The sequence below is a fragment of the Xiphophorus maculatus genome, chromosome 21 (assembly GCF_002775205.1).
Source record: "Xiphophorus maculatus strain JP 163 A chromosome 21, X_maculatus-5.0-male, whole genome shotgun sequence".
NCBI classification, from domain to species: domain Eukaryota; kingdom Metazoa; phylum Chordata; class Actinopteri; order Cyprinodontiformes; family Poeciliidae; genus Xiphophorus; species Xiphophorus maculatus.
In genome coordinates, this window is record NC_036463.1 from 24,890,206 (window position 1) to 24,911,179 (window position 20,974).

General features: G+C 44.4%; 1 protein-coding gene across 1 annotated transcript in view; it reads left to right on the forward strand.

The window, feature by feature from the left end:
• Positions 1 to 224: 224 nt before the first annotated feature.
• The window catches only part of rreb1 (ras responsive element binding protein 1), a 38,033-nt gene continuing 17,283 nt past the window's right edge, over positions 225 to 20,974 (forward strand). The window contains 2 exon segments of the mRNA XM_023326503.1: positions 225 to 790; positions 17,847 to 17,941. The gene's annotated coding sequence lies outside the window, so the exon portion shown is untranslated.

Genomic DNA, 20,974 nt, shown 5'->3' on the forward strand with positions numbered 1-20,974 from the left:
AAACGTATTTTTCATAGAAATTACATACTGCAGCTTTGACTCCAGTGATAGCTTTTTAAAAAAGAAATATTAAATCTTAAATTAAGTGTTTATGAGTTGTAGAATATATTTTATTTATTCATCCCTCCCTATTTACATGGCAGCAGGATAACCAAATATGTTCATTTAAACCCATAAAGTTTGTTTTGGTGGTTCATGGCCCCCATCTGCTCCCCCCTCCCTGCCCGCGGTGCAAACTTCCTGGACGCGCCCCTGGAGGCAACGTGTGTCCGTGCGTAAAGGCAGAGATGCTTGGTGGCCACGTCCCCTTGGAGACTGGAGACAACACGTGATGAGCTTTACTGATCAGGTTCAGAGGCAGAGAGACACCGAGACACGGCGAGAGACAGGCCGGGGCACGGAGCCTGGAGCCCGGCCACCACTTCAGCCAACCTCCGGAGCGGCAGTTACACTTCTACAGTTGAGTTCGCCTTGTTTGTTTCCTCGGAGAGGAGGAAGAGGAGGAGGAGGAGGAGGAGAGGAGGAAGAGAAGCAGAGCAGCAGCACCAGGAGGAGGAGGAGAGAGGAGGAGGAGGAGGAGAAGCCGGAGTAAAGTTTGTCCAAGTTTGCACATCCATTCGGAGAAACGCCATTTTGAGTCCTCTCCTCTTCGGAGCGACTTTGCAGCTTCTTCCTCCCTTTTTTTTTTTTTTTTTAACTTCATCCCCCCTCATCATCATCATCATCATCATCATCATCATCCTCGCCACGATGTCTCGGCGCAAGCAGCCCAACCCCAACAAAGTCCGCGGTAAGTCAGCCTTTTTCTGCCGCTAGCAGCGACCTGCTGCTCGTCTCTCAGCAACAAGTTAAACTGCCGACTCAAAGTTAGCCTCCGCTCCGTGGAGTGGGCTTTCCACGGGGTTTTTTTTCGCTCTCTCCTCTCCGTGTTGCTTCCTAGTTTGATGCGCATCCAAGCGGAGGAATTTCAGCTCCTCTTCCGCCTCTTCCTCATTCACTCTGCGGCTAATTATCACCAGCAGCTTCATGTTTTCACCTTCTTTAGCGCAACTTTTAGCAGCCGTTTGCACTTTTTCTGGCTGTTATTCGGCGGTTATTTTCCGCCGTGGGGGGGTGGGGGGTAGAAAAGAGAGAGAGAGAGACACGGAGGGGAAGAGGGGGTGGGAGGAGGGGGGGTCAAAGTCTGCTCAGCCGGAGGCAAGCATCCATATCTGGGTGCACTTTGGTCGGAGCCTCGCTGCTAGTTACCATGTGTAGCGCTATCAGTCCCAGACGGTAAGAGCTGCAAGCTAGCGGTAAGCTAGAGCTGCTTCTTCCGGTCTGCATGTCACAATAAAACACCTGTTGAGCCACATCGCTGTAAACGTTTCGCTTACAGACTCCATTCTGTAAAATCCGACATAAAAGCAACATTAATTACTAAAAACTGTTATTTCTGATGGTTTATTTAAACGAATGGCTAATTAGTGTACTGTTAGTTAACGTGCTTAGTTTAAATCTCTGAAATGTAGAAAAACACGTCACTTTCAGCTTGTTAAGTTAATATTTGTTAGCTGGTCAGTCCATGTTCCCGCTGGTGTTCCGTAGATTTGTGAACGTTTCAGATGTTTTGGTTAAGAAGTCCATAAAAACGGGTTTTTACATCCACTGCGAATGTTGCAACCTTGTTGGGGTGAAAAGTGATGATTTTGAAAAGAAAAAAACTGTCACTAACTGATCTTGTGTAGCTGATTAATTGGTTTATAACTTGTTAGAGAAGCTAAATAATTGTGTTTTTAGTGTATGAATGTGGCAGCCATATTGGATGTTGTGTAGATGTTTTTCGTCATGATTGATTAAGTAAATGTTTTCATAGATCTGATAAGTTCTGATTAACGATGTTTCCTCTCAGAAAACTGATAGACTGTTACTTTATGGGAGCTCATCTGTGAGGATATCAAAGATTGTTATATATATGTGTGTGTGTGGAAATGTCAATGTAATTGTTGATATTTTGTTGTTTTTGATGGTTTTGAACGTTTGCTTGCTTTATTTTGAAGGTCCTCTTCCTCGTTTCCTGCTTTCTTCTGTGCTAAGTGCGTCTAGCTTTGAGCACCAACACGGTGACCTTGCCCAGACACATTTAGCCCTAAATCGAGCCCGGTTCATTTATAAACCGATCCGACGCGGCTGAGGCTCGGTCGGGGAGTCCCTGCCGCTCGGTTTGCGCCAGTTTTTGCGGCAGTTTGTCGACTTTTCGCCGTGTTTCTGACACTTTTTCCAGCGCCTTCCTAGCAGCAGCATCGACGTGACGCCTGTTGCTGCATCCTCCTCCTCCTCCTCCTCCTTCTCCTCTTCCTCCTCTCCAGTCCCTGTTTTCTGTCTCCCTCCGCTGCAACTTTAATCAAAATCATTAAATCAGATTTATTTTCGCACCGCCAGCACTTTTCAGCCCCACACCGTCGTCTCGGGGAAGTTCCCCCGGCTCAGTTAGCTGTTAGCCGGGGTGTTTTCCGCGGCGCAGGATGCTGTTATGGCCGCTAAATAACTCCCATAACTCGGCCTTAACTGGGCCAAAGAGTCCCTTATCACCGAGCCGGGTCAATGATTGACGGCCTGGGTTTGGTTTGGCCCTCGGGAGTCAAACCGAACGGAGTCTCAGGGCCGGACCGGTTAGATAATGGTTCAACCTGAGGAGCTTTAAGGTCACTTTTAAAACGGAAAACATCCAAGTGAAACTCATAAAAGTTTAATTTATGCCCCCAAACAGCAGAAAACAAGACTTAAAGCAATAAAACACCACAGGTTAGTAATGTTGGGTCTGAGATGCACCGATCTGATGTTTATCTGGGCCGATATTTCCAGTTTTTAGCTCTGACCGGGTGGGTCTCTTTTTTTATCTAATGGCTCCAGAATCCTGTAATACAGGCAGAAACTCATAATTAATAATTTATTTGATCGTTTTATTCTGATATACAGAACAGAACTTTCAGAATTGAGCAAATATTTCCTGTTAGGTTATTGGTTTTTAATCCGCTCCCCTGGTTTGGTCATCTGAGGACGCTCTCCATGTGAAGGACTGACCTGCTGATCTAATGGCTCAAAAATGTAAAGTCTAAATTTTGGAAGATTTTAAGATTCAGATAGATTTTTAACTGAGCTGGTTCTGATGAACCAGTCCATCTTTTGTTCATTTATGAAGCAAAGCTAACAGATTGGAGCAGATTATTTCTGTCTTCTCTGTATTTTCAGTTTAAAGGTAATTATTACAGAAAAAGTAATTGAAACTTTTTTGTTTTAGAGAATAAAACATGTAGGACTTCTCCTCTAAATGACATAGTTAGATTGTTTTCTGAAGCTGTGACTGATGTTAGCTGGAACAGCTCTGCTGTCGGCCATCTTGGTTCCTCCAGATGAAGCTTTCATCTTTAACATTTCCTGTTTTGAGGCGTTGAAGCTTCAGGAGCCAGACTCCGTCCTGGATGAGCTTTATGAGACAGGATGCAGCGGCGCGGTGTGTGTGTGTGTGTGTGTGTGTGCTGCAGCAGTGTGTGTGCTGCAGGATCTCCTCCATGTTGGAGCTGCATTTGATTCGGTTCAGATGAACAGTTACCATTTCAGTAACAAATTCAACACTGAGGCCGAGCCGACCCAGACTCTGGTTAGAGGGAGGTGTGGGCGTGGCCTGTATAATATGGGCGTGGTCTGTTGGATGGGGGCGGGGCCTGTGCAGTGGATGTGGATTCTTCCCTGTGGGTCTGGATGCTGTAAAGTTTCATCATCTGCTGGTTGGGTTCGGCCTGCAGGCGGAAAACAGGAAGAACAGGAATCAGTGGAGGAGAAGAAGAGTCAGGATGCCTCCGCTGTGCAAAAGTCTTAGTCCAAGCATGTTGGAGCAGAACGGAGAGATTCCAGGAAATCCTTGGAGGAAACAAAGAGCCGGACTCTTCCTCCCTACTCTTCTTCTCTACTCTTCCTCAGCACTCTTCCTCACTACTCTTCCTCCTTGCTGGATGAAGTGCGGCGCACAAAGAGTGCGTTGTGTTGCCGTGGGGACCGGCTCCCTGCAGTCGGAGTTGTGTGAAGACATGATGCAGCTTGAGGAAGAGGAGGAGGAGGAAGAGGAGGGGGGCAGCCAGCCGACTGATTCCTCATTATCTGCTCTTCATCATCCCTCCTCCTCCTCACCGGGTCTCTGACCCGTCGGAGCGACTCGGAGTGACCGGGTCAGCTCCAGAACCGAGTCTCTGCAGGTTCTGATCCGATTCGGTTCTTCTGACTTCAACAGTCAGGCAATAATTAAAATATGATTTATTTCTGATTTCAGGTTTAATACAAATATCATTTATTATTCAATAATAAAAAAAGATCATTTAACTGAATCCAGATTAAAAATAATATTGTCTCTAAAATGTATATTTAATAATTAAAACTAAAAATTTATATTTAAAAAAAAACAAAACATTAACCTTAGTATATATTCAGTAATCTATTATATTTAAATAATTATATTTACAAGTTATGGTTTAGTTATCGGATCATTTATATTTTCTTTTTGAGTTCAAAGGTCAAGCAGTAAAAAACGGAGCTTTTAATTAAAATACATCAATATTAATTATATATAAATTAAATGTATTCATAATAGTAATATGTATTTATTACTAATAAGAGTAATAATCATTTTATTTATCATATTGATTGTGATTTATGATTATATAATAAATAAAGGTAACTAAACATAAAAATTAAAATCAACACAGAATCTAAATACAAAGTAATGCAAATAAAAATGAAACAAAGCTGATAATATTTAGTTAATATATAAATAAGAAATTACATTGATTATATTTGCAAATAGTAGAGAATCATATTTATTATTATTTGAGTTATTGTTGTCGAAAATCCACTTAAACTGTATGATTTTATAGTTTTTAGTTTATTAACATGATCTGTGTAATAAATTCAATAACAATAAAACAGGAAGGATTAATTATTTACACGGAGAAATGGAAACTTTTTTATTTATTTAGATTCTTTTAATAAAATGAATCCATGAAGTTAATTAAGTGATCAAATGAAAACATGAGACCAACTGGAGCCGCTGACTCATTAATGAAACTAATGTGATAATTACGCTGCGCTCACGTGACCCGGCGGGGTGTGTGTGTGTGTGTGTGGTTAATGTGTAGAAACAAAAGTCTCGGGGGAGGAAGACGGCTTTTAATTAGCTGCTTGACTTCTGTCCCCCTGGACACAAACGTCCCACTGAAACTCCCATTAACCACACACACACACACACACACACACACACACACACACACACACACACACACACACACACACAGATTAGCATGTCGTTACACAGCAGAGAAATCCAGACCAGAAGCCGTTGATGCTGATGGAGGAGGAGGAGGTGAAGCAAGAGGTCACTCCTCCTCATCTTTCCTCCTTTCTTCTTCTTCTTTCTCCCTCCCTGTTTTCGCTGCTCTCTATTTATAGCGCCACCTTTATTTAGATGAGATTATGTTGCAACCCCCAGCAGAGAGGAGGAGCAGGAGGAGCAGGAGCCACGTTTCACCCATAAACATGAATATCGCCTCCTTCTCGTTAACATTTCATCTGCTCTCAGTAACGTACTTAATATGTTGGGATTAAATATTTCTTGCAGTTAAACAATAAAAACTTTGTTAAATTTACCAGCAGATTAATCAGGTAAAGAAAACTGACTGTTTAGTCGACAGAAATATAAAATGTAAAAATCTGCAAACAAAAGAAGCAGAAGAAATTGGTCAGTCAGACACAACTTGTTGTTTTTCTTCCACACTGCAGAAAACTCACATTTTTCTAACATGGTGTACAACGCTGATGTTGCTAACTGTGCTAATCTAGCAAACACAGTAACCTTTGCTATCTATGCTAACATTGCTAACACTTACTTGTGCTAACGTTAGCTCTAACGTTGCTAACTTTACTGAAACAGTAATATTATAAAAAGATCAGATTAAATCTAGTTTTCCTCTCCTGGCTGAGATTATAATCTGCAGTCTCTAAATGTTGCTGAAGTTCTGGTTCTGTTTGCAGATTTTGGGTTTTTGTGAGACGGTAATAAACGATTCTCTGATGTGGAGGTGATGAGGAGCTGCTCTGATTGGCTGAGAAGCAGACAGAGAGGAAGAGGAGGATGATGAAGGATGAGGGGGTTGGGTCTAACACCTCGGGCTGGACCAGATGGTTTCCCACCTTCATCCTCCTCCTCCTCCTCGTTTGAACCGGAGCGCCCTGAGAAACCAGGCCTCTCTGTCCCCGGGCTTTTATTTTGAAACCATCAGGTTTTCCCATATAACTCTTTAGTTTGGTGGTTTCATAAAGTTTATAAAAATTATTTGGGTCATTTTCTTACTGTGGTTCTGATGAAACGTTTGGGCTCATTGCAGCTCGTAGTTTTTCTGTTTTGTGTCTATAGTTTTAAATGAATCTGTGTCTTTTGTACGATTTTTTTCTCTCTGTTTATTTGTGAGGATTTTTTGGTGACAGTTTAAATTGAATCTCATTAAATGAAAGTTTCTCCATATTTCGGATGTTTTTGCTTTAGTTTTGCTCCGGTTCAGTTGAAGCTTCGTGGTTCTTCCAGGTCTTGATGAGCGTTTGCTCATCTTCACGTCGTCGTTTGGTTTTCAGGATGTTTTCCGTTTTCCTGATTTTAGTAAATATTTGGGAAAAGTTTCTGTAAGTTTTCTCTCAGCTGGACTTCGTGCCTCACCTTCCTGTTGGGCCTCAGGTGATGTTGGAAGCGTTGAACAGGATGAAGAACGGCGGAAAATGGCGGCAGTTCGGCTTGGTTCTGCCCGGTTCCTCGGCGTTGCGTCAGGCTGACTCAGCGTTATGGGATGCTGTCTGAGCATGAAGGTGTTGCTGCTGAGTTATTAGCTGGAGGGACAGAAACATGGATGCAGGAAGTCCCATCCTGATGCTGGATTTCAAAATAAAACGGGAGGCGAGAGGCTGGGTAGTTGCCGTAGCAACCGCTGTGGTTGCATTGCATTTCTCAGTGGACCTGAAATGAGGAAGTGGTCATCTGCAGGATGTTTGGACCGCGTTTCTTCTTCTTCTGTAAAATCGATGTTAACGCTGATCTGCAGTCAGTGATGAGCTGCTGCTCACACTGAAATGTTTTTCAAATTTCATTTACTTTTTTCCACTTTTCAGGAAATCTTTTCACCACATCTTCAATTTTTTTAGATCTTTGTTATTAATAAACACAAAACAGGCAGATTCTGTTTGGTTTTGCTTTTATTTTACTTCTCCAGGTTTGTGTAACTTTGGGGTTTGTGTTGAGGTCACTGTGAGTGGGGAAACTCCTGCTGGTTGATAGGCGATCGGCTGCTTTTCCTGCTGTTGGTTTGATAGGCGATCGGCTGCTTTTCCTGCTGTTGGTTTGATAGGCGATCGGCTGCTTTTCCTGCTGTTGGTTTGATAGGCGATCGGCTGCTTTTCCTGCTGTTGGTTTGATAGGCGATCGGCTGCTTTTCCTGCTGCTGGTTGATAGGCGATCGGCTGCTTTTCCTGCTGTTGGTTTGATAGGCGATCGGCTGCTTTTCCTGCTGTTGGTTTGATAGGCGATCGGCTGCTTTTCCTGCTGTTGGTTTGATAGGCGATCGGCTGCTTTTCCTGCTGCTGGTTCATAGGCGATCGGCTGCTTTTCCTGCTGCTGGTTGATAGGCGATCGGCTGCTCTTCCTGGCCAGCTGGCCGCTCTGAGGATGAGGAGCGTCTCTGGCTGCGGAGGCCTCACAGAGAGCAGCTATTGTTTCCACACTTCCTCCTTCTCCTCTGCTCTCCTGATGAGAGGCTGCCTCACTTCCTGTTAGCCGTCCTCTTCCTCATTCTCTGAGGATGGACCAATCAGGCGATGTGGCTTAGATCAGCAGAAAGAAATGTTTTCAACTCTGAAAAAGAATGTAAAAGCCGTCTTGATGCTTGTTGACAGAATCTGAACATTTTGTTCAGCTTTAATCGTTCCAGCGGTCATAACTCATCATAACTGAGGAGTTGTGAAACAAACGATCAGCATCACGTTTGGTCAGATTGTAGCCTGGATTTAAACCTCTCAGTGTTTCGGCTGTTTTCCAGTTTCCTGGAAGGTTAATGGAACAACAGCAGGTCGTTAATATATTCATAAATGACCTTCAGGTGACAGAAGGTCGATTTTCTAACCGTCTGAAGGTTCAAACAAAGTATTGGCACCCCTCACAAGTTCAGAGTCACACACAGCCATAAAGTTTAAGATCTGCTCCTCCAGCATCTTCCTCCTCTTCATCCTCCTCCTCTTCCTCCTCCTCCAGTCGTTGGGACATTCTTTCACAGCAGAGCCGCTCGGACTTTGGACTCGCTGTAAATACGGCTTTATTTGCAGCCAACAAGGTGAAGGTAGCTCCAGCCGTGTGTGTGTGTGTGTGTGTGTGTGTTCTAACCGTCACACACACTCCTGCAGGGTAGTTAGCTCCACAAGCTGCTTATCAGCAGCACAGTCTCACCACACCCACACACACTCTAACACACACTCAGAGCTGCTGGCATCTCACATAACAGGTCTGTCTGACACCAACACACACACACACACACACACACACACACTCACTCCTCCACCCTTCATCCTTCCATCCTTTCATCAAACACTCCTTCGCTCTCAGGGTCAGACATGTTTCTACTGTTCTACTGATGATGAGGAGGAGGAGGAGGAGGAGGTTAGCTAGCTGCTTTAGCGGCCTAAGCCCCGCCCCCTCAGCAGGAAAGCCCTGTTAGATGTTATAGGCGTCTGAGTAGAACGCCTGCAGCCTGCAGCTGTTCTGATCGCGTTCTTATAGCAACATTACATCACAGATTAGTGCTGAGTCAGCAAAGTAAAATGGTGAGTCAGCATATTGAAATGTAAACAGAAGAGCTGAATCAATGCGTCCCCCAATCCCAGCCATCATACTGCCACCACCATGTTTGGATGGAAGCCCCCCCCCCCAAACCCCTCCTGTGCATTTCTGCTGACTCATCATTTCTACCAGCTGCTGAGGAAGACGAGGCCAGAAATCCTCAATAAAGGTCCATCCTCCATCCATCCTCCATCCATTCATCCATCCATCCTCCATCCATTCATCCATCCATCCTCCGTCCGTCCGTCCATCCATCCTCCATCCATTCATCCATCCGTCCATCCATCTATCCATCCTCCGTCCATCCATCCATCCAGCCGTCCGTCATCCGTTCATCCATCCATCCATCATCCATCCGTCCATCCATCCATCCATCCAGCCGTCCGTCATCCATCCATCCGTTCATCCATCCATCCATCCATCCATCCATCCATCCATCCTCTGTAGTTGAGCTGCAGCATGTGAATGGAGTTCTCAGAGCCTCATAATCCCCATTAATCTGACTGTTAGCTGTAATCTGACACACACACACAGGGCTGCAGGTTCTGCTGTTTGTTCTGCAAACATGGGGAACGCCCGTTACCATGGCGACCACGGGACAGCATGCCCCCACACTTTGTTGTTCTTTTTCTCTCCCTCTGCGGATCAGAAACTGGTTTCAGGGGCGTGGCCTGGTTCACCTGAACCCTGCCGGTCGCCACGGCAACGTCTTCAGGTTGATCAGTGGTTTTGATCTGGTTCTGGTCTGGTTCTGATACCTGCTGGTACCGTTGGATCTGGACTGATAATGATGCTGACAGAATTTTCTTTTTCTTCTGTTCATTAAACGCATCACAGCTGAGAAGTCCAACAGTTTTAATGCGTTTAAATGCACCAGACAGCAGCAGGGAGGCTTTTATTTTGTAGGAGCAGTTAGTGGGGTTGCCTCGGACTTCCTGTTCGTAGAATGTGGTCATACTTCACACTAATGATGACAAACACTCACCGGGGTAAATAACAGGCTGAATCACAGACACACTCCTCGATTTTCAGTAATTACAGCCTGTCTGCACGCACACACACACACACGCGTGCACACACACACACGCACACACACACACACACACACTCCCCTGGTGTGTGTGACACAGTGAGGCATCCTGACTCCGCCCTCTGACACACACCTGAACATCGTCACAGTAAACCAGGAGTTCAGATTGAGTCTCCGGGCGTGTCGTCGTCATGGCGACGGCTCATCCTGTCCTCCTCTTCATCGTCTCGGTGTGTGAAGGTTCAGGACGTCTCCGTCTTCCGCCTGCAGACAAAACATCCACAAACACTCGATATGATGAGTGTCAACACTCTGTGGCAGAAGCGGGCTTTGACTAGGAACTCCAGGATATATCAACTTCCTGCTTTTTGTTAATAAAATATGAAGCTAATGAACTTCCTGTCAGCTCAGCAGGAAGCTGAACTTTTCTCATGGTGATGTTAGAAATATTTAATCTGCAGATGATCGAGATTTCACCGAAGGAAAGAAAATGATTCTTATTTCTAAAAGGAATTGGATTTTTTATTCATTTACAGTTTATGTATTTTTAACATCAGTTAAAATGTTTGTGGTTAAATGAAAGAGACAATTTCAGTCAAATGTTTACAAAAATGCAAATAAAAACATCCCTAAAAGTTTTTTCAGCACAAGTAAAACAAATAAAAACAAATTTACTCTGCATTAAAAATAATGACATGTGATACATCAGCATTAATATCAGGATGTCAGCCATGTTTTATGGTCCAGTCGGTAAAACTGGGTCGATTGTTTACCTCCGTCTTGTTGCTGTTTGTGTCTCTGGGGGGGGCGGAGCTTGTTGGTCATGTGACTGTGATGCAGCAAAGCATTATGGGATGTTTACCTGAAGCAGAGCAGCATCTGTTTTATCTACTGGTAAATATCAGTAGTTATCAGCCTTCAGTTTCACAGTGACAGCAGGGGGCGCTGTGACGGTTGCAGGTCTCTGACCAACCAGACCGGGTCAGAACCAGGAGAACCTCCAAGCCCAGCTGCTGACAGGAGGCTCAGGGTGTGTGTGTGTGTGTGTGTGTGTGTGTGTGTGTGTGTGTGTGTGTGTGTGTGTGTGTTCAGAGGATTAAGCTGCTGTCTGTTTTCCAGGGAGTCTCTACCTGTGAAGTGGGCGGAGCCTCAGGTGTGAACTGGGATTTTCATGAGAAGGTGTGTCCATCAGAGTCCATTCAGCTTTTTAACAGGAAATAACAATAAACCGTCCCAGGGGAATCCGCTGCACACACACACACACACACACACACACACACACACACACACAGCTCTCTGGGTGTGTGTTTGTGCCTGCAGGCAGTTCACAAAGAGGCTCAGATTCTTTTCATTCGTCTGAAACCTGGTCCGGCTCGGCGCCGCGCCCCGCACCGAGCCGCTGGCGACACCACGCAGAGGTGCATCATGGTTGGCTCTTCCTCAGGAGGAAGAGGAGGAATAAAGAGCATCTTTGGTCTGTCGTCAACTGAACTGCATCATCTCGTTACAGCTGTGTGTGTGTGTGTGTGAAACATCAAGGCTGTATTCTTCCAGCACAAAGACGACTCTATAGACAGAAAAGGGGCGGAGCTTCTTCCTGCTCCTTATTGTTCTGACCTCCAACATGAGTCACCTTCTGACGCAGTGCATGCTGGGAAATGTATGCTGCTGCTGTTCACTAACATCCTCATCATCACTACAGCAGCTCTGGGCTTTTGTCCCTTAGTTCAGTAGTTGTTGCCATAGCAACAGGTTCAGGCCTTCCTGTTACCTCCAGGAACTGTGGCTCTCTCTCGCTGTCCTGCAGCCTCTGCACGGTGCGTTCAGGAACTTGAAAATTGTTGGATTTTAGAACCAGACCCGAGTGAGCTGGACATGAACTTCCTGTGGTTCCATGATGGGACCAGAACCAGAGTTCCCCTCACTGCCTGCTGTAGCGTTAGCCCCGCCTCTCCGCCGGTCCAGGCTTTAGCCCCGCCCCATGCAGTCCAGGCTTTAGCCCGGCCCCATGCAGTCCAGGCTTTAGCCCCGCCCCATGCAGTCCAGGCTTTAGCCCCGCCCCATGCGGTCCTGTCCTGATCTCTTCGTGTCTCTGATCGGCCTTTGCTGGTCGTCAGTTAAACTTTTTCCCGCCCTATCGGTGACTCAGTTCCTCCAGCTTCAGTTTCCTGGGATTCCTGCAGTGGAGGAGAAGCGGCGCGGCGAGTTTCGGTCTGCGGTGGGTGAGCGCGTCGCCCCGAGGCCCGGCCGCGTGCCGCGACACGCAGCAGCTCCTCTGGACTCAGTCAGCCTGAACCGCCGGCGATGAAAGAGTTTATCCTGCAGAGTCACACCCAGCCTGCTGCTTTCTGTGAACTCCAGGGGAAACAGCAGAAATCAGTTTCCAAACAGCTTCGCTTCACATCACAACACCCAACTTACTGCAGCAGACGGAACAGATCGGGCCGGGTTCTGTAGAACCAGAACAGCTGCTGTCAAAACGTAACAGCTGTAGTTTATAGTTTAATAGTTTATTTAGCCTGAAAACATGGTTCATATTTACTTGTGTCAAAGTTACAGTTTAACTAAATAATTAAGCTAAATATAGATAAACATTTAGTTAACTAGACAAATATTTAGTTTACAAACTGAATATTTAGTCAGAAGCTAAATATTTAGTTTTCAAGCTAAGCAAGCTAAATATTTAGTTATCCAGGTAAATATCTAACTATTTTGTTAACTTGTTAAATAAGCTAAACATTTAGCTTAATGTTTAGCTACATATTTGAAGCCGTGACGTTTACTTTGACTATGCCTGGGTAAGTCGGGCTCCTTGGCTTCCTGTGGAGTCGCTGCTGTCGGTTTCTGCCTAGCTGTTTAAACGGCTGCTGTGCCGTTATGGATGTGGCCAGCTGTTTGAGAGAACAGGCGGGGTTTCCCTCCTCGCGTGTGTGTGTGTGCAGCAGCTGCTGAGTGTGTGTGAGCAGACGATGAATGTATCGCTTGTTGAGCAGAGAGACAACTGCAGGAGGAGGAGGAGAGTTGGAGTCCTCTCAGGATGGATGGAGAGCGCAGGAGGAGAACTGGGCCGTCTGAACCGCAGCGACACGCAGGAGCAAAACCTGGAAGACGTTTAAGGGGCATAAACAGCAGCTGGTCGACGAGTCGGGAGATCCAATCACAAACTGATTGATCATTATTGATCAGCAGAACCAAATGAAAACACGTTTGGCTCAGCAGGCATCAGAATAACAGAAATATAAAATAATCTGCTGAGATGAGGTAACTTTTCCCTGACTGAAGGCAGCCAGGTTAGCATCTGTTAGCTCTGGATGAAAAGCAGTCTGAGAGGTCAGAGGTCGCTGTTGTCTCTGACACCTGTCTGTGCACGGGTGTGTGGGTGTGTGTGTGAGACAGCTGCTCCTATGTTACTCCTCTCCTCTTCCTCCTCTTCCTCCATGTCTGTAATTACAGAAGAAACCTGGACAGAGGAAGAGGAGGAGCACTGACACGTGATGAAGAACGTCCAGTTTGTCCCTCTGTGTGTTTTCATAACGGGAGGCTGTGTGTGTGTGTGTGTGTGTGTGTGTGTGTGTGTGTGTGTGTGTGTGTGTGTGTGTGTGTGTGTGTGTGTGTGTGAACGGACAGAAGCTGCAGGTTTTATTCTGCGTAATGAATCTTTAACATCAGAATAAAAGCAGAAATAAATCTAACACACAGAAACAAAGTCAATAAAAACAAAGCTTTAGAAAACATGAAAAATTAGAAAGTGAATCAATAAATAGATCAGGATGAAATAGTTATGAGCTTTATGGCCACCGGATCGGGCCGGGCCGGGCCGGTTCCTGCAGAGGAACTGGAGATGGTTTCATATTTATGATGAAACCATCAATAGGATTCATTTTATTACAGTGTGACCTTTGAACCCAGAGGTCAGTGATAGGAGATGAACCCTGCTGACTGAAGCGGTTTCTGGAGGGAAGCGGCCATCTTTACCGGTTTGGCCCGATTCGTTTTGGGTTTGTTCAAGTTTTTCTCATCATCAGCTGATGAGAAAATCTGCAGCGTTTCAGTTTCTGTTCGCTCAGGAGCCGGTCGCAGGGACAGGAAGTGGCAGCGCCGCGTCACGCCGGCCCAGATGAGCGCGGGTCAGAACCGGGCCGGTACTGTGGGTCTGAACAGAACCGGGTCAGGAGCGGCCGTGTCCTCCGGCCTATCGGCTGTCGGCTTGCAGGCAGCCGGCCAATCAGGGCAGAGTTTGCTGGGAGCGGCTTGTCTGGTCTGACTGGATTCTGAAGACGTTTGCTTCTTTCTCGGACTTTCCGTCTCCTCGTCTCACTTCCTGTTTTGCGTCGCCGTTAGCAACCGCTCTGCCCATATTCTCTCTCTCCCCTCATTCCTCCTGTCGCTCGCCCCTCCATCCTGCTGGGATTGTGAAACTTCCTGAGTGTCTGAAGCATCTCTGAACTTTCCCCAGTTTTCTCTCCTCACTTGGCTCAGGTGCTCCTCCTCCTCCTCCTCCTCCTCCTCCTCCTCCTCCTCCTCCTCCTCCTCCTCCTCCTCCTCTCTGCCTCCCTCTCCACTTGTCCATGCCTGTCACCAGAAGCGGAGCAGCATTCTTTGGCGCTCACATTCCTGCTCTCGCTCTGCGGGTTATTTTTACCGCCGGTGTGCTGCTGCTGCTGCTGGCGTCCCGCTGCAAGCATCACTTCTTCCAACTGCACTCTGCCCATCACAGCTCTGGTTTTCTCCCAGTCAGCCCAGTTACAGTGTAACAGGCTGACCAGGACACCGTGTGAACGTCTCGGCTGGCTAATGTTTCATGCCTCGTCACTCGGTGTGGTTAGAGGAAAACAGGCTGTTCCTGTTCGGCAGCAGAGACAGAATTTAATTCACTTTTATGACATTTTGTTTCAGAAAAGCTGCTAATAACCATGATGCTAATAACCATGATGCTAATGTCATTAACGCTGGAAAAACCTTTTTGTTTTATTTGCTTCATTTACATCTTAGGCATTAAATGTTTCCTTACATGTTGTTTAAAAGCAGGTCAGCATAAAGGCTGTTAGCTTATAAAACTATATTAGCTAACTTGCAATAGTTTTTATAAAGTTTATCTAATCATTTAAAATGAAAATAATTATTTTGTCAGCAATATCATCATCAGTCTGAGTTTCTACATCAAAATAAAACCTTTAATTGGTTTCCTTTTGACATTTTGAGGAAACGCTACATTAGCATGCTAACGCTACTGTTAGCATGCTAAAGATAATCTCAGCATGTTTTTTAAGCTTTTTTTTTCCAGGCAAACTAATCCAAGCTAAGCAGCTAATGCTAATATGTAACTGATTTTTATTTTGAGTAAATAAATTTGTTTCCTTTTAACATTTTCATTTTGTTAAACACTTTTTCTGTCGATGGAAGTGGAGGCTGAAGCTTAGCATGACTCAACAGAAATATTAATCCGAAATTCAAGATTTATCAAACTTTATGGAGATTTTATAACTCGGCATAAAGCCTGATATGTGTCGTCTTTGTCAATGTTATCAGGACTGATTATAAATCATTAACCTTTGTTGAAGCGTTTAGCTGCCAACAATGCCTCTGACTGTAGCAGAACCAAGCTAACGTCAGTTAGCGAGCTAGCTCATTAGCTGCAGGCTTATCGGTGGACTTTGTGGCGGCGGGGGGGACATGGTGATAAATCCTGGGTTAGGTGGGAGCCGCAGCGCCTCCCTGTATCAGCTTACACCTCCTTTATCTCCAACAATGCTCAGCTCATTAACAGATCCTCCTCTGGACAGTAATTTGGCTCCAGAGTTTTTATCGTCTGAAACCGTTAGCCTGTTAGCTGCATGTAAACCACAGATCTGTTGCTGTGATTTGTAACTAATTGAGCTTTAAGACATCTTTATTTTGGAATATAATTTCTGTCAGCTATTATTGGTCAAATAAAACCTGGGATTTGACTGGATGTGTGTTTTCTATGCATGCATACCTCTGCATGCACATCCTCAGATTATCTGCAGTTTTTCTCCCAGTTGCTCCTGATCGGTGATGCAGACCGAGTCGGTTTCTTTCCTCCTCACCTCCATCCTCAGTCGCCTCCTCCTAATTAGCCTTACCAACCCTCTAAGCTCTTAATCTTTTCTTCTGTCTCCATCCCCCCTCTCCTCTTCTTTTTCTTCCTCATCCCTCCATCCATAAATACGTGGCTGAGCCCTGCAGCCTGTTGCTTCCCTTTTATTCGCCCATCTTTCTGTCTTATCTCTTGTTTCCGTTAAGTTTCCTCACTTTGTGCTGCCTGACAGCAGCAGATTACCCTCTTTGTGCCGTGCGGCTAAGCCTCCATTTGCAGCAGACACGGCCTTTGTTTCCTCTGCTTAGCATCCTCTTCCTCCTCTGCTGGATGTTCTTATTTTGACTCCTCCTTTGGATCCGCTGCTGTCCAGCTGTCATTATTGTATCAAACGGTCCATACAGACGTACAGGGTGTCCTTGTTATCTGACTTTGGCCTACATGCTGCAGATACCAGGTATCTGTTGGCTTCCCATCATGCATCGGGCCGCAGCGGGCCCGCATGGCGCTCCCGTTAGCGTTATCAGGCAGCGGTGATTGCATCAGCAGGCTGACCTCTGACCTTCAGACATTTGGAGCTGCGTGTGTTCAGAGTTTAACTGTTGATGCCTCAGAGCTGCTGCAGGCTGATTACAAACTGTCTGCTGCTTTCTGTCCATGATGCTAAAACAACTTCCTGTTTGTCACTTCCTGTTCTGGTGTGGCATCGTTTATGTTTACATGTTGGTCAACATCCCAGATCTGATTGCAGAGAAACGGACTAAATAGACAAACTGGTGCTATAAATGTTCAGAATGAAATCTGTTGTTTTATTTCATATTAATAATAAAAAGTTAGATTGTTGTTGAGCCCTAAACGTCTTTCAGACCCGGAGAAACGTTTCACCGTCTGCAGGAATCAGTCTTTAACAAACGACCCACAGAAAAACGGAAAGTTCTGTTCTGATCCGAGTTTATGGATCATAATCCATCAGGGCTTCACCCTTTCATATATATACATTATTTATCTATAATCAATTCATTAAACTTTCATTTCTGTCATAATTCAGAATATTTGCATCAAGACTTTCTGTCCTCTGAACATGAGGTTCTGACCCGATATCGATCCAGTCTGAGCGACGTCCTGCCAGATATCATTTATTAGCCAGAAGACTTTCTGTACAGCAGAAACAGATTAAACATTTATAAAAATGACTTTACATCACCTGCTGTCAGACATGGAATGGGTCCAGAACCGGGAACCGGGTCGGTGGGTCGGTACAGAATGTCTGTATGAGATCTGATGAGAGAAAATATCAGTTTCTGTTATTATTTTATTTACATTCATTTTATTATAAAAATAAATCAACAAAACTCTGATTTCAGCAAAAAATATTTCTTTGACTTAAACAAAAAGTAAACATTTAGTAATTTTAGTTCTAACTGGATTTTAAACTAAATATCCAGATATTAACGAGTTTATTAACGTTGGCTTTGTTTTTGCTTATTAATATTTTAGATTTGTTGTCATTTTGTGACGTCTGAACATGTTTTCTGTTAAATGTTCAGAACAAGTTTGGTTCTTATTATTGATTGTTAAAAAGTTTTTGTTATTTGATGCGTTTTTGTTGTTGTTTACTTCCTGTTATTTCCTGTTGTGTGTAGGTGTGTGTTATTGTGTTATTGTGTTGTTGTGTATTGTACTGTAGGTGTGTGTTATTGTGTTGTTGTGTATTGTACTGTAGGTGTGTGTTATTGTGTTATTGTGTATTGTACTGTAGGTGTGTGTTGTACTGTAGGTGTGTGTTATTGTGTTGTTGTGTGTTGTACTGTAGGTGTGTGTGTGTGTTACTGACCGTCTCTCTGTTTCCCCCGCAGTGTGAACGCTCCTTCAGACTCAAACACAACAAACCCCGCCCCCTTCCGCCCCGCCCCTGAGACTCGAGCGAACATTGATTAACGAAAAAGAACGGGTAAATATGCTCCTTCCTCTCATCCCTCCATCCATCACTGACCTCTGACCCCTGCTCCTCTGTCCATCCACCTGTAAACCTGCCCTCCTCCTTCCCGTCAGATTTCTCTCTGAAATGATGGAACTTTGTTTCTGATTCTCATCACGTTGGGCTCTGTCTACTTCCTGGATGTCTCAGTTTCCTAAGCTGCAGCTTCCTGCCTCACTTCTTCTGTTTATAGATGCAGCCAGAGGTCATCCGGGGTCATCCAGGGAGACCTGTTGACCCTTCCAGGGGTCAGCAAATATTAGCTTCAGGCAAATATCAGGATTTTACTTCAAACATGGAAAAAGGAACATGAAGTTGAGTTTCAGACATTTTTCTGGTTGCATCCTTAGAAAATGCAACTCACTGATGGATCCCACTGATGGATCCCACTGATGGTTCCCACTGATGGTTCCCACTGATGGATCCCACATTCACCAGTGAAACGGGGCATTCTGCTGCTTTTTGGGCCCCAGGAACCTCAGGGTGTAAAATGGGACCTGGATCCGGTTAAAATCACAAAGTTCTGAAGCTGAAATTTGTAAATTTTTATAAGCAAGATGAGGTATGAAAGTTTGGCTGCACAATATTAGAGGAGAAATATTTTACATTATTGGCAATAATGTTGGCAAATATTGTGATGATCAATCAAATTAAAATAAAATGTACTATTATAAATTAGAGATAATGTTTTAAAAATATCACTATAAACAGTTGTCTTTAACACAGTGTAACATAATAATGTCAGTTTACATAAAATAAACTAACCAATCTAAGCTGTTTATTCAGCGTTTATTAATATAAATGTTCCCTAGATTCCTTTACACCAGTCCTATTTATTATAAACAATAAAAACTGCAGTAAGTAATTTCCAGACCATCAAACTGTCCCCAGCCTGCTTCCGTAGATGAGATAAAGCGGCTCACAGACATGGATAAACCTGTGTGTCTGGGAGGAGAAGAACCTGCCTCCTGATTGGCTGGGAGCCGGCAGATCGCTCCACTCTGAGAGGAGCTCTCTGATTGGCTGAGGTGCTTCCCTCCCCCCGCCCCTGCTGCGGTATGCCGTACAGTGGAGCTAACTCATGGCTGATGCTATCTCTACACTATCACGGCGGTTCTAAACTCCACTTTGCTCCACCGCAAACACAGCAGTCAATGTGTAACCGAACCGGGCCGGGGGGGGAGGAGGGGGGTGATGCAAGACAGAAATAAAAGATGGAGGCAGGAGAGGTGGAAAGCTGGTGTCTGTCAGTCTGAGGCGCAGAGGAACCGAGGAGCAGAACCTGCCAGCTCGGTTTCATAAGAGACGGTTAACAAGTTTGGGCAAAGTCCTGCAGGGAGACAGGAGTGGAGGATGGGTGATGGCAGCTGAGTGTTAGATGGAGGCCTCGGAGGGGACGGGACGGGCGGGGGGTCAGCGGGAAGGTCCATCAATCTCTCGCACATGAGCGAAGCAGCGAAGCGCTCTCTGGTGACTCCCGAGAGTGTCAGCTTCCTGTTGCGGTCGAGAGTTTGAGAAACAGAAAGAGATAAAGAGAGATGTTCTTTCAGTTTCTGCTGCTGGATTCAAAGACAGCGGCAGCATCGTTTCTTACGGCGCTTTCTAAATTTAGCTTAAAAACACAGTCAGTTATTCAAGCCGACTGCCTCTACAGTAAATGTGCCAAACATCGGACACTGGTCACAGTGATGAGCTGCTGCTCTTCAACACGAGGCTGAAATGTTTGATTTGGTTCCTGTTTGAACAATTACAGCCTGTTTTAACAGAGATAGTTGGTGTTGAGGTGAGAGGAATCCGACAAAGTTCATATTAATCTAAAATGCATCATGGTTTAGCTAATTAGCAGTGGCTAGGCTAATTAGCATAGCAGCTCAGTGATGGGAGCTATTTTCTATATTTAAACTTGAAATAGTCATTTTGATGTTTTAGTGTAAAATTATATATATATGAATATTATGATTATTGCAACAATCAACGAGTAAGCAAAGTATTAAAATGAACAAATTGCCTATACTTCAAAGCATCACAGTTTAGTTATAGTAATGGTTTGGTAGCTTAGCGGTTTGCTCAGCGTTGGATCTGATTTCTGGTTTTAAATCTAGGATTAAATAAATTATATTGTTGGGTTTATATTTTAATGTAAAATATTAATATAATTCCTGCAACAGTCAAGAAATAAAGTAATATAATAAAATGTTAAAACTTCACTGCATCAAAGTTAAGCTAATTAGCATAGCAGCTCAGTACTGGAGCTGTTTTCTGGTTTTTAATCCAGATTTGTTTCTTTTGTAGCTTACTTGGTGTAAATTCATAAACTTAGTGTTATTGTTTGTTAGAAATGGTTAGTAAATTTATCCTGTGGTGTGACAGCATAATAATTATAACTTTAGGGTTACAACCACCTGTTAGCTATGCTGAAAGGCTAGTTTTTTTATTTTTAGCATTAATAAATGTCTCAGTGAAACGCAGATATATGATGAATAAAATGTTTTTCAGTCCAGGAGGAAGTGTTCCAGTAAAAAATATAAAAGTATTTTCTATCAAACTGGTGTTAATGGGCTGAAGATTTATGTTCCTAATAAACACGGAGAGAGATTCAACTTCACAGCTAATCTCTGGAGAGAGAAAACAAAACCTCAGATTTAGAAAGTTGTTTTTTCTTTGTTAATCCTGACTTTAAATCAAATATATTCATCAGAAGCGGTAATAAACGGCGGTAGTGTAGAGTTCTGGTGGCGGACGCGTTTCTATGATGCTTGGATGCATAAATCTGGAGCAGTGGGAGTTTGTTTGCGTTTGATTCCCAGGTCGTATCTGATGGTCTGAAACAAAGTGATGGATGTTCAGATGAGGACAGAGAGACAGTTAGACTGAGGTAATAAATAGCCAACATATGGTGAGTGGATCCTGTCCTCCCCCCACTCCTCTATCTGTCTCACCATACATCCCTCCATCGCTCCGCTCTCACTCTGCCAAGCTCTGTTAACCGACACCAGATATCCCACC